The sequence below is a fragment of the Rana temporaria genome, chromosome 11, assembly GCF_905171775.1.
Source record: "Rana temporaria chromosome 11, aRanTem1.1, whole genome shotgun sequence".
In the NCBI taxonomy this organism is placed as follows: Eukaryota; Metazoa; Chordata; class Amphibia; order Anura; family Ranidae; genus Rana; species Rana temporaria.
This window is the reverse complement of record NC_053499.1, coordinates 126,266,640-126,280,016: the sequence shown is the minus strand read 5'-3', so window position 1 is coordinate 126,280,016 and position 13,377 is coordinate 126,266,640. Positions and strand designations below refer to the sequence as shown.

At 45.6% G+C, this 13,377-nt stretch overlaps 1 protein-coding gene across 2 annotated transcripts in view; it reads right to left on the bottom strand.

Annotated features, from left to right (window-relative positions):
• Nucleotides 1-13,377, bottom strand: part of BCAR1 (BCAR1 scaffold protein, Cas family member) — a 207,461-nt gene that overhangs the window by 90,942 nt on the left and 103,142 nt on the right. The window lies entirely within an intron of this gene.

Here is a 13,377-nt window from a genome sequence, read left to right as displayed (position 1 = left end):
TTTTTTATGGACACCGCGTTGGTCCTGAGGAGCTGTGGGCAGGAGTTTTTAAGCGTGGCCGTGGCTTTGGCCTAGTTCGTGAGGCTGGACGCCGCGGACTAGGCCACTGGTGGAAAAAAAAAGTAAAAAAAAAAACACGATTTTTTGAAAACCTGAATCAATTTGACCTTGCGATTCAGGATTCAAATCGATTTTTTCCCCAGCCCTAGGCGTGACCCCTTGAAAAAATTTCCCAAGTTGTGGGGACCCCTAACAGTAAAATTATTTTCATAGCGTGGGTTGTCAGCACCCAAGGCAAGACAAGTAATTTGCGCCCCCAAACCTGTGGACATTTAGCGCTCCCTGAGTCCCTTCCACTCGTACAGTATTAAAACCCCTTATGGTACATTTTAGGATGTACCACTCTTTATCTTTGTTCTTCTTTCTTTCCCTTTTATCTCTCTCTATCCTAATTTCTTGTTTTTCCCCCATCCCTCTCTCTGGCCTTCTTTCTTCTTCTTCTTTCTCTCCCTTTTTTTTTGTTCCTCCCCCTCTTTTCTTCTCCCTTCCATGTATTCTCTATTTGTATCCCCTCTCTTACTTCTTGGTGTGTGGGGGGGGGGGGAAGGGTGGCATGAGTGGCAGTGCTGGTGGGGAGTTGGGATGAGTGGCAGTTGCTAGGGGAAGTTCTGGTCAGCCAACTTAGGTGCTCTTGATCAAGGTCATCTGCTGATCTGAGAACTGTACTGGGGACTTTTAATGGAAACTATAATCACAGGTAGTGTTACTCACTGTGTCTCCGGCTTTACTGTGTCTCGTAGCAGTGACACCTATGCCGAAATCAGGAGATAGGGTCCTCCAGCCCCTCCCACCTCCCATTTCTCACCAGTCAGCTGACCTCTAGTCTCTGCTCCCCAACCATGCCGTGAACTGAATAGGCACCTGCGAAGAGGCTGAGTCCGCGGCCACAGGATCCAGGGACAGCCCTGCTGGGCAGGCGCAAAAAGGCCGGGAGAGCGGTGCAGGCTTCAGGAACAGCCCAGGATTCAGTGACCCCTGGCAAATCATAATTCGACCCCCGAGGGGGTCCCGACCTCCAGGTCGAGAACCAGGGCAGCACAGTGGTGTAGTGGGTAGCACTCTCGCCTAGCAGTAAAAAGGGTCATTGGTTTGAATCCCAACCAGCCTGGAGTTTGCATGTTCTCCCTGTGCCTGCGTGGGTTTCCTCCCACACTCCAAAGACATGCTGGTAGGTTAATTGGCTTCTGTCTAAATTGGCCCTAGTATATGAATGTGAGTTAGGGACCTTAGATTGTAAGCTCCATGAGGGTAGGGACCGATGTGAATGTACAATGTATACGTAAAGCTCTGCGTAAATTGACGGCGCTATACAAGCACCATAAATAATAATAATGACAGAAACCTGAGTAAAGTTACGCTTTTCCCGGCGTATAGTTGCCCCTGCTATATGAGGCGCAGCCAATGTTAAGTATGGCCGTCGTTCCCGCATCAAAATTTTAAAAAGTTACGTCGTTTGCGTAAGTCGTCCGTGAGTGGGGCTGGACGTCATTTACGTTCACGTCGAAACCAATGACGTACTTGCGACGTCATTTGGAGCAATGCACACTGGGATATTTTACGGACGGCGCATGCGCCGTTCGTTCGGCGCGGGGACACGCTTAATTTAAATGCTCCACGCCCCCTACCCGGCTAATTTGAATTAGGAGGGCTTGCGCCGGGTGATTTTTACGCTACGCCGCCGCAACTTTACAGGCAAGTTCTTTATGAATAAAGCACTTGCCTGTAAAACTTGCGGCGGCGTAACGTAAATCAGATACGTTACGCCCGCCGAGTTTTATGCCCATCTACGAGAATCTGGGCCTATGTGTCTGGTTCAGGTGCAAATTCATCCAAAAATTTCGGACCTGATTCATACCTGAACCGGTGAACAGGCACATACCGGACCCCTCGCTTGAAACTGCGGCCGCACATATGTAAGCCTGGACTTAAAGCGGGGGTTCACCCTAAAAAAAAAAATTTCTTTATCTACCATCCCATCCAGCATACTAGCTTCAGCTATAGTATGTTTTTTTTTTTTTTTGCCGCTGTCTTTACCGTTTAATCGTCCAGTTTAGTTTCAGACTCCGGCGGGGAAATAGGCGTTCCTATGAAGAGGGGAACATGATTGGCGTCCGGCTATGGCGCGTCACGCGTTCCGAAAATAGCCAAAATAGGACTCGGATATATACGGCGCCTGCGCAGTCAGCTCCTAGTCTGTGCGCAGGCGCCGTATAGCGCCGCGAAGAGCCGAGTCCTACTCCGGCTATTTTCGGAACACGTGACGCGCCATAGCCGGACGTCAATCATATTCCCCTCTTCATAGGAACGCCTTTCCCCGCGGGAGTCTGAAACAAAACTGATGGATTAAAAGGTAAATACAGCGAAAAAAAAAAAAAAAACATACTATAGCTGACGCTAGTATGCTGTATGGGATGGTTCATAGATGTTTTTTAGGGTGAACCTCCGCTTTAATCACTGAAGAACCCAGGATTTCAGGCTCTTGCAGTGATTTACAAAGATCCCAAATATTCATGTAGGCACCAAGAGATACCAGTCAACCAGGATAGGAGAGATTGACAAATTGATGCCAAATTCAGGAACCAGCAAGGCCAGTCTAGGACTGACCGTAATAAAAAGTCCTATAATACCATTGATAATACAAAAGGCTCAAAAAAGTACCAGCTTTTATTTTTAGGTGCTACCTAGCTCCTGGGCATTGGCACGAGTATAACCAGCCCTTATATGTCTGAGGAACTGATCACAAGGACATACGAAGACATGCTTGTACACATACGCTTGTACATACAGAAACAGACATTCCCCCAGGCCTTGGTTGGCTTCAGCGATTCCAAGAAAATTTTATGGGCTTAACATTAAAGCCAAAAAAAGAGAAACTAAAAACGCATCCAAAACCAGTTTCCATGAAAACTTTGTGAAAACAAGTGATTTGTGTGTGTGCTCCTCCCACGGCCCTATGTAATTATACAGAAAATCATTACCTTGCAGGCTTGACCAGCTGCTTTTAGTTAGGTCTTGTTTTTCATTAGCAGAATATTTATAGTATATGTTGTGTACAATAGACATTGTTCCTTTTAAAGAGACCAAAATAATGACAAATTATTTACTGCAAATAGCACAGTTTGGTAGAATTTTTCACAGTAAGGAAAAATCTGTACAATCAAATAGGACAGCCGTAATGCCAAGCCTGTGTGATGTCGGAACACGGGGGGTCTATAAGGTCCTATATATGGAACATATGATACTTCATTCCATTTTACATAAATGGCAGACATGGCAGCTGATGTAAACACATTGGCCCAGATTCACAGAGAGCAAGGCGCACATTACGCCGCCGTAGAGCAAACACTGTACGCTACGCCAACGTACCGCGGAGAGGCAAGCATTGCATTCAGCAAGCCAGTGCTCCCAACGCTGCGCCAGCGTGGCGTGGGTTTCGAAGGTGGAAGTGGGCGTGAACCCATGCAAATGAGGCATGACCACATGCAAATGATGGGCGGAGCGCCAGACAGGTACGTATCACGAACTGCGCATGCGCCGTGACGTGGACGCATGCACAGCACCCCCCTGCGCCTGCTCACAACCACGCCGGGACAACTGCCTAAGCTACGCCGGATCACTGCGTACGCCGTGAACATAACGTACGCCCAGCCAGACACCCGTCCAGCGCACAATACGCCGGCTTGTGTTCCCTGGTGCAGACCTGTGCATGTCTGTTGCCGGGTTGCACCTCATTTATGGGGAATAACTTTAAGCCGGACGTACAACTTACGCGTATCTCGCGTAGCATGCGCCGGGCACACGCACGTTCGTGAATCGCGTATTTCCCTCATTTGCATGTTTGAATGGCTAATCAATGGGAGCAGCACCATGCGCCCAGCCCATATGTGCGTCCAGCCTACGCCGGCGTGTGCAAGCTACGTCGGCGGGGTGTAGCCTGTTTTTAGGCACATGTTGGTTTGTGGGTCTGCCGCACACGTACTCCGGCGCACATTTGCACGTACGTCGGCGTAACGTGTTATACGTCGGCGTAAGTGCTTTGTGAATCTGGGCCATACTTCCCTAAATAATAGTAATTTGTGGCCTATGAGCAGAGTAATAAGGAGGGACTAATGTGAAACAAAAATGAAACATTTATTGTACAATGTATACTGCTTACTATATTATTTTTTATTTGGCTTTTGTTCTTTCTTGTATCTCATGCAATGTGTCACTTAAAGTGTTACTAAATCCTCAGTTTTATTTTTGTATTAAAATAACAAACATGTCTAAACGTACCTGCTCTGTGCAATGATTTTGCACAGAGCAGCCCTGATCCTCTTCTTCTGGGGTCCCCCGCCGGGCCCCTCCTCTTCATCAGGTGCCCCCCACGGAAACAGCTTTCCCTGAGGACACCCGTGTGTGCTCGCTCCCGAGTCCCCCTACTGCATCCGTTGACTGAGACAGCTTTTGACTGACAGCAATGAGGAGGGAGACAGTGGCAGGAGCCACTGCTATCTGGTGTGTCGCTGGATCAAATCAGGCTCAGGTAAGAAAAAGGGGGGTCTGGGGGGGACCTGCAGCACAAAAGTTTTTTTACTTTAATGCATACCAGCATGTGGGGGAGTAGGAGGAAACCCATGCAAGCACAGAGCGAACATGCAAACTCCATGCAGATAGCGCCCTGATTAGGACTCAAACCAAGGACCCCAGTGCCGACGTGCTAACCCCTAAGCCACTTTGTAATGCAGAGCTTTGGATGTGCTATATATTTATTAACAATTGATAATTGAATTACAAAAGCTATGTGCATAATAATGCTAAGAAGACAACCTGAGCAATGCTGATGTCTAAGTCAATTGTGTGGTGACATTATTGATATGCTGCAAGTTCAGCAGACACCTCTCCAAGCTCCCAGTTATGCCTAATTTCACCATAATGGCAGTCAGTACAAAGTCAATGGGGGGAGGGGATGGGTCACGGCACACAAAGGGAGCCGAGATGAAAGCAATGCAACAAAAGACAAAACATGCTTTTAAAATATGACTGCAGATGAATGGGAGCTTTAATTATGTTCATTTAACGCGGCGAAAACGATACGCAGTGAATAACACCATTTGTAGCTCAAGGTTAATTAGAAAATTCCAACCGTGGATTTAAATTGGACCCAAAATCACAGTGACTTTATAAAAAGTGTTAACAGTCCTTTTAAAGAGACATCCAGTAAAGCTTAAGGCCTCCTCCCCGGCTTAGAGAAGGCCTTAAAGCGGAAGTTCCTCTTTTGGGTGGAACTCTGCTTTAAATTTCATTTAAATTACATTTTGGCCCCCACACCGCTGTATGAAATATTATCATTGCTTATGCTACCAAAATTAGTGTGTGCTGTAAATTGCCTCCAGCATTGCTCCTGTCTCTTCTTGCCGGAGGCTGCCATTTTGCTGAAGCCCAGAGCCCTTGAGCAGCAGTAAATATTTAGGCTGTCAGCAGACTGGCCACTACATTTTTAATGAAAAATAGATAGCAACTGAGCATGTGCAGAGCAGGGCGAGACAGTGTGTTACGAGATTTTAAATAGTGTAGACACTTATTTTTATAGCTAGATTCAGGTACATGTGTGTATCTTTGCGGCGGCGTAGCGTACCGTATTTACGGTACGCGGCCGTAAGTCAGAGAGGCAAGTGCTGTATTCACAAAGCACTTGCCTCCTAAGTTACGGTGGCGTAGCGTAAATGGGGCCGGCATAAGCGCGCCTAATTCAAATGAGGATGAGGGGGCGTGTTTTATGTAAATGGATGGTGACCCGACGTGATTGACGGTTTTTACGAACGGCGCATGCGCCGTCCGTGTACATATCCCAGTGTGCATTGCTCTAAAGTACGCCGCAAGGACGTATTGGTTTCGACGTGAACGTAAATAACGTCCAGCCCCATTCACGGACGACTTACGCAAACGACGTCAAAATTAAAAATTTTGACGCGGGAACGACGGCCATACTTAACATTGGCTAGGCCATCTAGGGGGCAGCCTTATCTTTACGCCGGCGTACCTCCTACTGAAACTGCGTATCTTTACGGCGACGGGCGCACGTACGTTCGTGAATCGGCGTCTCTAGTCATTTACATATTCTACGCCGAACTCAACGGAAGCGCCACCTAGCGGCCAGCGGAAAAATTGCACCCTAAGATACGACGGCGTAGGAGACTTACGCCGTTCGTATCTTAGCCTAATTTAAGCGTATCTGGTTTCCAGAATACGCTTAAATTTAGGACGGCGTAGATTCAGAGTTACGTCGGCGTTTCTACTGATACGCTGGCGTAAAGCTTTCTGAATCCAGCTATTAATGTTTTACCCGAAAAGGAGGCCAGCCTAGGACTTAAAGTGTTACTGAACCCAGAAACCACTATATCTGGTCTCCCACAGTACACAGAACATGGAAATTCAATCATTTTAGTAAATATCAACCGATAAATACATTTTCTCATCAGCAGTCAGTCGTCTGACTTCTATCAGTGCCTGGTTAAAGCTTGTAGGAGGGGTTTTCATACTGCACTGACTGTCCTATGAGGCTGCAGGACCCCTGACCCTCTGTCTGGACAGTGCTGATTGGCCCTGTGCTGGTCATATGCACTCTCCCAAGAAAAGAAAAAAACACTCTCTAGTAGAGCTTCACGATTCTGGCTAAAATGAGAATCGCTATTTTTTCGCTTAGAATAAACATCACGATTCTCGGGGTCAAACATCTTCTTTCACATTATACAAAACAAATTGGACTAACTTTACTGTTTATTTATTTTTTTATTCATTAAAGTGTATTTAAAAAAAAAATTGCATTTGAAAAACGGCTGCCCAAATACGGTGTGACATAAAATATTGCAACAACCACCGTTTTATTCTCTATTGTCTCTGCTAAAAAAAAATATATCATGTTTGGGGGTTCCAAGTAATTTTCTAGCAGAAAATAAGGATTTGTACTTGTAAGCAACGTATGTCGGTCTTTAAACTTCCCTCATTTACACGAGTTCTTTCCTTTGATAAAAGAACAAAGAGATACTTTGGGCCAGATTCATGTAGAATCGCGGCGGCGTAACTTATCCTAGATAAGTTACACCGCCGCAATTTTTCATCGCAAGTGCCTGATTCACCAAGCACTTGCGATGAAAACTACGCCCGCGGCCTCCGGCGTAAGGCGGGCCAATTTAAATGGGCGTGTGCCATTTAAATTGGGCGCGCTCCCGCGCCGGACCTACCGCGCATGCTCCGTTTCCGAACTCCCACCGTGCTTTGTGCGCCGTGATGTCATTTTTTTGAACGGCGACGCGCGTAGCGTACTTCCGTATTCCCGGACGGCTTCCGCAAACGACGTTGATTTTTAAATTTCGACGCGGGAACGACGGCCATACTTTAGACAGCAATACACTTGCTGACTAAAGTTAAGGCACCAAAAAAAAAGTGTAACTTTGCGACGGGAAACTTGACTAGCGGCGGCGTAGCGAACGCGAAAAACCGTTGTGGATCCGCCGTAACTCCTAATTTGCATACCCGACGCTGGTTTACGACGCAAACTCCCCTCAGCGGCGGCCGCGGTACTGCATCCTAAGATCCGACAGTGTAAAACAATTACACATGTCGGATCTTAGGGATATCTATGCGTAACTGATTCTATCAATCAGTCGCATAGATAGAAACAGAGATACGACGGCGTATCAGGAGAAACGCCGTCGTATCTCATTTGTGAATCTGGCCCATAGTTTCTACTTATTCACTGTGTTGTGATAAAACTTGGCAGGCTTCCTGGATTCTTTTTTCCCAGCTGTGAGAACTCTCTGCACTTGTTAGAAAGAATCATGACATGCTGTTTTGAAGATCGGGAAGGGGAAAAAAACAGCGATTTTGATTCTTAACGATTAATCGTGCAGCTCTACTCTCTAGCAATACACACCAAACTGAGCATGTGCAGCCTGACTCCACTAACTCTGTCTTATTCGGATATGTTTTGGGGGCAATGCAAGAAGGGGAGGATCAGAGAAGACAGGATCAAACAGCCTTTTTACACAATGCGGAGGATTAACCCCTTAGGTTCCACAGTGAGTATAACAAGCATGCTTTACTGCATATATATACTGATTTTACTGTTGTGGGTTTAGTAACACTTTTATTTTTATTATTTTAAGGATCCACTTTAAATAAGAACATGGCTCAGATGCAATCAACTATATAGATAGGGCCAGATCCACGAAGCAGTTACACTGGCGTATCTATTGATACGCCGCGCAACTGCTAGGTTGCTCCGGCGTATCTTTGTTTTGTATCCACAAAACAAGATACGCCTGAAGCTGGGCTAGATCCAACTGGCGTACGTCTTAGTACGCCGTCGGATCTAAGGTGCATATTTACGCTGGCCGCTAGGTGGCGCTTCCGTCGATTTCCGCGTTAAGTATGCAAATTAGCTAGATACGCAAATCCACAAACGTACGTCCGGCCGGCGCATTTTTTTACGTCGTTTCCGTAAGGCTTTTTTCGGTGTAACGTTACCCCTGCTATATGAGGCGCAGCCAATGTTAAGTATGGACGTCGGGCCAGCGGCGAATTTTCCATTGTGTACGTCGTTTGCGTAAAACGTTCGCTAATAGGGCTTTGCGTAGAATGACGTTCACGTCGAAAGCATTGGCTTGTTGCGGGTTAATTTGGAGCATGCGCACTGGGATACCCCCACGGACGGCGCATGCGCCGTTCAGAAAAAACGTCATTTACGTCGGGTCAAGACGTATTAACATAAAACACGCCCCTATCTCATCCATTTGAATTGCGCGCCCTTACGCCGACACAGTTACACTACGCCGCCGTAACTTACGGTGCAAACTCTTTGTGGATACGGGAAATACGCTGTAAGTTACGGCGGCGTAGTGTATCTGAGATACACTACGCCGGACGTAAAGAAGCGCCGCGCTACGTGGATCTAGCCCATAGAGCTCCTCTTAGCACTAAATACACACAAATGCCGCGTACACCGCGGTTGGAATTTCCGACAACAAATGTTCGATGTGAGCTTGTTGTCGGAAAATTGCGACCGTGTGTAGGCTCCATTGGACATTTGCTGTCGGAATTTCTGACAACAAATGTTTGAGAGCTGGTTCTCAATTTTTCCGACAACAAAAGTTCTTGTCGGAAATTCCGATCGTGTGTAGCCAATTCCGATGCACACAAATCCACGCATGCTCGGAATCAAGCAGAAGAGCCACACTGGCTATTGAACTTCATTTTTCTCGGCTCGCTGTACGTCTTGTACGTGACCGCGTTCTTGACGTTTGGAATTTCCGACAACATTTGCCCGTGTGTATGCAAGACAAGTTTAAGCCAACATCCGTCTGAAAAAAATCCACGGTTCTGTTGTCGGAATGTCCGATCGATCGTGTGTGCGCGGCAAAATACTAGCTACCAGCTGATTTTCCACAATTATATTTTTAGCAAACATGCACACCTCCCCTCTGGCAGCAGATTATCAGAGTGCAGCTTAATCAAAGCTCGTTCCTAGCAGATCAATAACTAACGGATATCACTCAGTCGCACCATGTAAGATTGCTTGATCTTTACTGCTCATTAGTCAGACAAAACATTTAGGGGAGAAATTGATCTTAAAGGCCCACAAATTCTCTGCAGTGAGTTAATCTGCACATCAAACTTTTATATACATCTGACTGCTTTATGTCTAAAGCAAAGCCTGAAAGTAAAGCCGCCAAGCATGATCTGTGGTGTCGACATTAATGTTCCTATGCAGACCAAGTATCTACATCAAACAATACATCGAACAGACAGATTGCACCAACTAATTACCATAAACCTGCTATGACTTATGCTGTAATATTAATCGTGATATTGCTGGTTTTTGTTATTTTTTTCATGGTAGATTGTAGTGTTTTTTTTTTGTGAGTTACTGTATATACTCGAGTATTAGCCGATGTTTTCAGCACTTTTTTTATGCTAAAAAAGCCCCCCTCGGCTTATACTCGAGTGAGGGTCTCCTGCTGTGTCAGTCGTAACCACTTAAGCCCCTGACCATTTTGTTGCTAAATGCCCAGGCCAGGTTTTGCGATTCGGCACTGCGTCGCTTTAACAGACAATTGCACGGTCGTGCGACGTGGCTCCCAAACAAAATTGGCGTCTTTTTTCCCCCACAAATAAAGCTTTCTTTTGGTGGTATTTGATCACCTCTGCGGTTTTTATTTTTTGCGCTATAAACAAAAATAGAGCGCCAATTTTGAAAAAAAATCAATATTTTTTACTTTTTGCTATAATAAATATCCCCCAAAAACATATATAAAAAAAAAAATTTCCTCAGTTTAGGCCGATACGTATTCTTCTACCTATTTTTGGTAAAAAAAAATCGCAATAAGCGTTTATCGATAGGTTTGCGCAAAATTTATAGCGTTTACAAAATAGGGGATAGTTTTATTGCATTTTTATTAATTTTTTTTTTTTACTACTAATGGCGGCGATCAGCGATTTTTTTCCTGACTGCGACATTATGGCGGACACTTCGGACAATTTTGACACATTTTTGGGACCATTGTCATTTTCACAGCAAAAAATGCATTTAAATTGCATTGTTTATTGTGAAAATGACAGTTGCAGTTTGGGAGTTAACCACAGGGGGCGCTGTATGAGTTAGGGTTCACCTAGTGTGTGTTTACAACTGTAGGGGGGTGTGGCTGTAGGACTGACGTCATCGATCAAGTCTCCCTATAAAAGGGATCACTCGATCGATGCGCCGCCATAGTGAAGCACGGGGAAGCCGTGTTTACATACAGCTCTCCCCGTTCTTCAGCTCCGGGGAGCGATCGCGACGGAGCGGCTATAAACAAATAGCCGCGCCGTCGTCCCGGATCGCTTCCCACGGGAATCCGACCGACGCATGTAGTGGGGGGGGGTCCCGATCGGACCCCCGACCCGCGGAAAGGCGGGGACATGTACGCCCATCTGCCTGTACGTGCCATTCTGTGGATGTACATATACATGCGGCGGTCGGCAAGTGGTTAAAGTGGATGTAAACCCAAATGTATTTATTTTTTTGATGTCACAATGCAGGGTATAAGATTTCCTATCATCTGTGCCCAGTCTTGCCACACAGAGTTAATCCATCTCTGAGCAATCCTCTTTTATTGTTCAGTGAAATAAAACGGACTTGCAGAGAAAAACCTTAGTCCGTTCTGCCCCCTTGCTGTGAGTGACAGGTTATTTACACTCATTCACTAGCCTGGAGACAGGCATTATTTTTCAATTCCCACCCCCACTCCTTTTCTGAAGTCATGTGGTTACTTTTCTGGATTTTGACTGGATGTTAGTGATCATAGCCGAAGTAAGTTAGTGACATAACGACTCCACCCACAGAGCTCCAGACAACAGATCCACCCACAGAATCTGCAGTTTTTCAGTTCTTATAACAGACAGAGGGGAGACATCTGACAGGTAAGGATACATGCAGTAGGCATCTATATCCTTATAGATCAGCACTATGGCAGTAGTTTAGAAAGGATGAGAGTGGCTTTACATCCACTTTAACTGTTCAGCGGATGTCCACTGTAACAATGCCCCGCCTCCTCATTGTGATACACGGAACACTGATAACAATGCTGGGAAACTGAATCAGTGTTCCGTCTATCACGGACAAGTAGGAGGTGGGGCTTTGTTAGAGTGGACCGCCGCCGACTGCATTTGCATGACACAGTGGGAGATCAAAGGTACATGAGGCTGCAGATGGGCACAGTGTGGCTGCAGATGGGCACAGGGAGGCTGTAAATGCACACAGTGAGGCTGCAGATGGGCACAGGCCGCGTACACACGATAGGATCGCCAGAGGAGAACGGTCTGAAGGATCGTTTTCATCAGTCTAAACCGATCGTGTGTAGGCCCCATAGGTTATTTAACCTTCGGTCAAAAAAAATAGAACTTGCTTTAAAATTTAACCGATGGACGCCTAACCGATAGGTCAAAACCGATCGTTAGTATGGAAAACCATCAGTTAAAAACCTGCGCATGCTCAGAATCAAGTCGACGCATGCTTGGAAGCATTGAACTTCGTTTTTTTCAGCACGTCGTTGTGTTTTACGTCACCGCGTTCCAACACGATTGTTTTTTTAACTGATGGTGTGTACGCACCACGGACCATCAGTCAGACCATCCTTCAGACCGTTGTCCTCTGGCTATCCTATCGTGTGTACAAGGCCACAGTGATGCTGCTAATGGGCACAGTAAAGCTGCAAATGGGCACAGTGAGCCTGCAGATGGGCACACACAGTGAGGCTGCAAATGGGCACAGTGAGGCTGCAAATGGGCATTGTTGACCCTTTTTCCACTTACAGTAGCTGCTGCATTTCAAACCCTAGGCTTATACTCGAGTCAATATGTTTTCATATTTTTTTGTAGTAAAATTAGGTTCCTCGGCTTATATTCGGCTCGGCTTATACTCGATATATACTCTATATACGGTGATTACATATACAGAATATACAGATTGTGCTTACTGCTTACTAAATCTGCACAACGGTTGTATTCTTTGCTTCTGCTGTACTGTGCCAGTTTTTTCCAAATAGGTAATTTCACCATCTTTTTATTACCCACTACTGTATACAGTTTCATTCTAAGTTATAGGTTAAAGTGTGACTTGTCATGCAATTGAACAGTTCCAAATCACACCCTTTTGTCGGCAATGGAACTGTTCAAATCAGTGCAATGCCGACTTTGCAGTGCCGCACAGATTCGAAAAAAGGTAATATTTTTTGCGATTTCAGGTGCATAGACATCTGTGCATGAATTTTCACAGACGTCAGCCAAGTTGCACCTGAAGTTGTGCGATTTCAAGTGAAGTTGCATGATTTCAAAGTCGGATTCGATGTGAACGTGGGCTATTATTTTATTCATATTGAAATGAAATTAGTAATTATTTAAAGACTGTCCAATCAAATTTGAAAACGTACTAACAAGTTAAATTGTTTACCAACGTCACAAATTTCTCATTTAGCCCTGGTTCACATTGATGCGATTTCGAAATGCATTCCAGAACGAACATATTGGAGCTGCAACAACTCGCACTGAATGTGGTCCTTGAAAATCGCACTAGAAAACGTATTCAAGTTGCACCGCATCAGTGTGAACTTAGCCTTACTAAGAATTTTGGCAGAAGCATCACACCACTCGAGTCTCGGTGAACGTTATTTCAGGCTTATGCCGCGTACACACGATCGGACATTCCGACATCAAAACCGTGTTTTTTTGCTCAAACTTGTCTTGCATACACACGGTCACACAAATGTCAGAAATTCCAAACGTCAGGAACGCGGTCGCGTA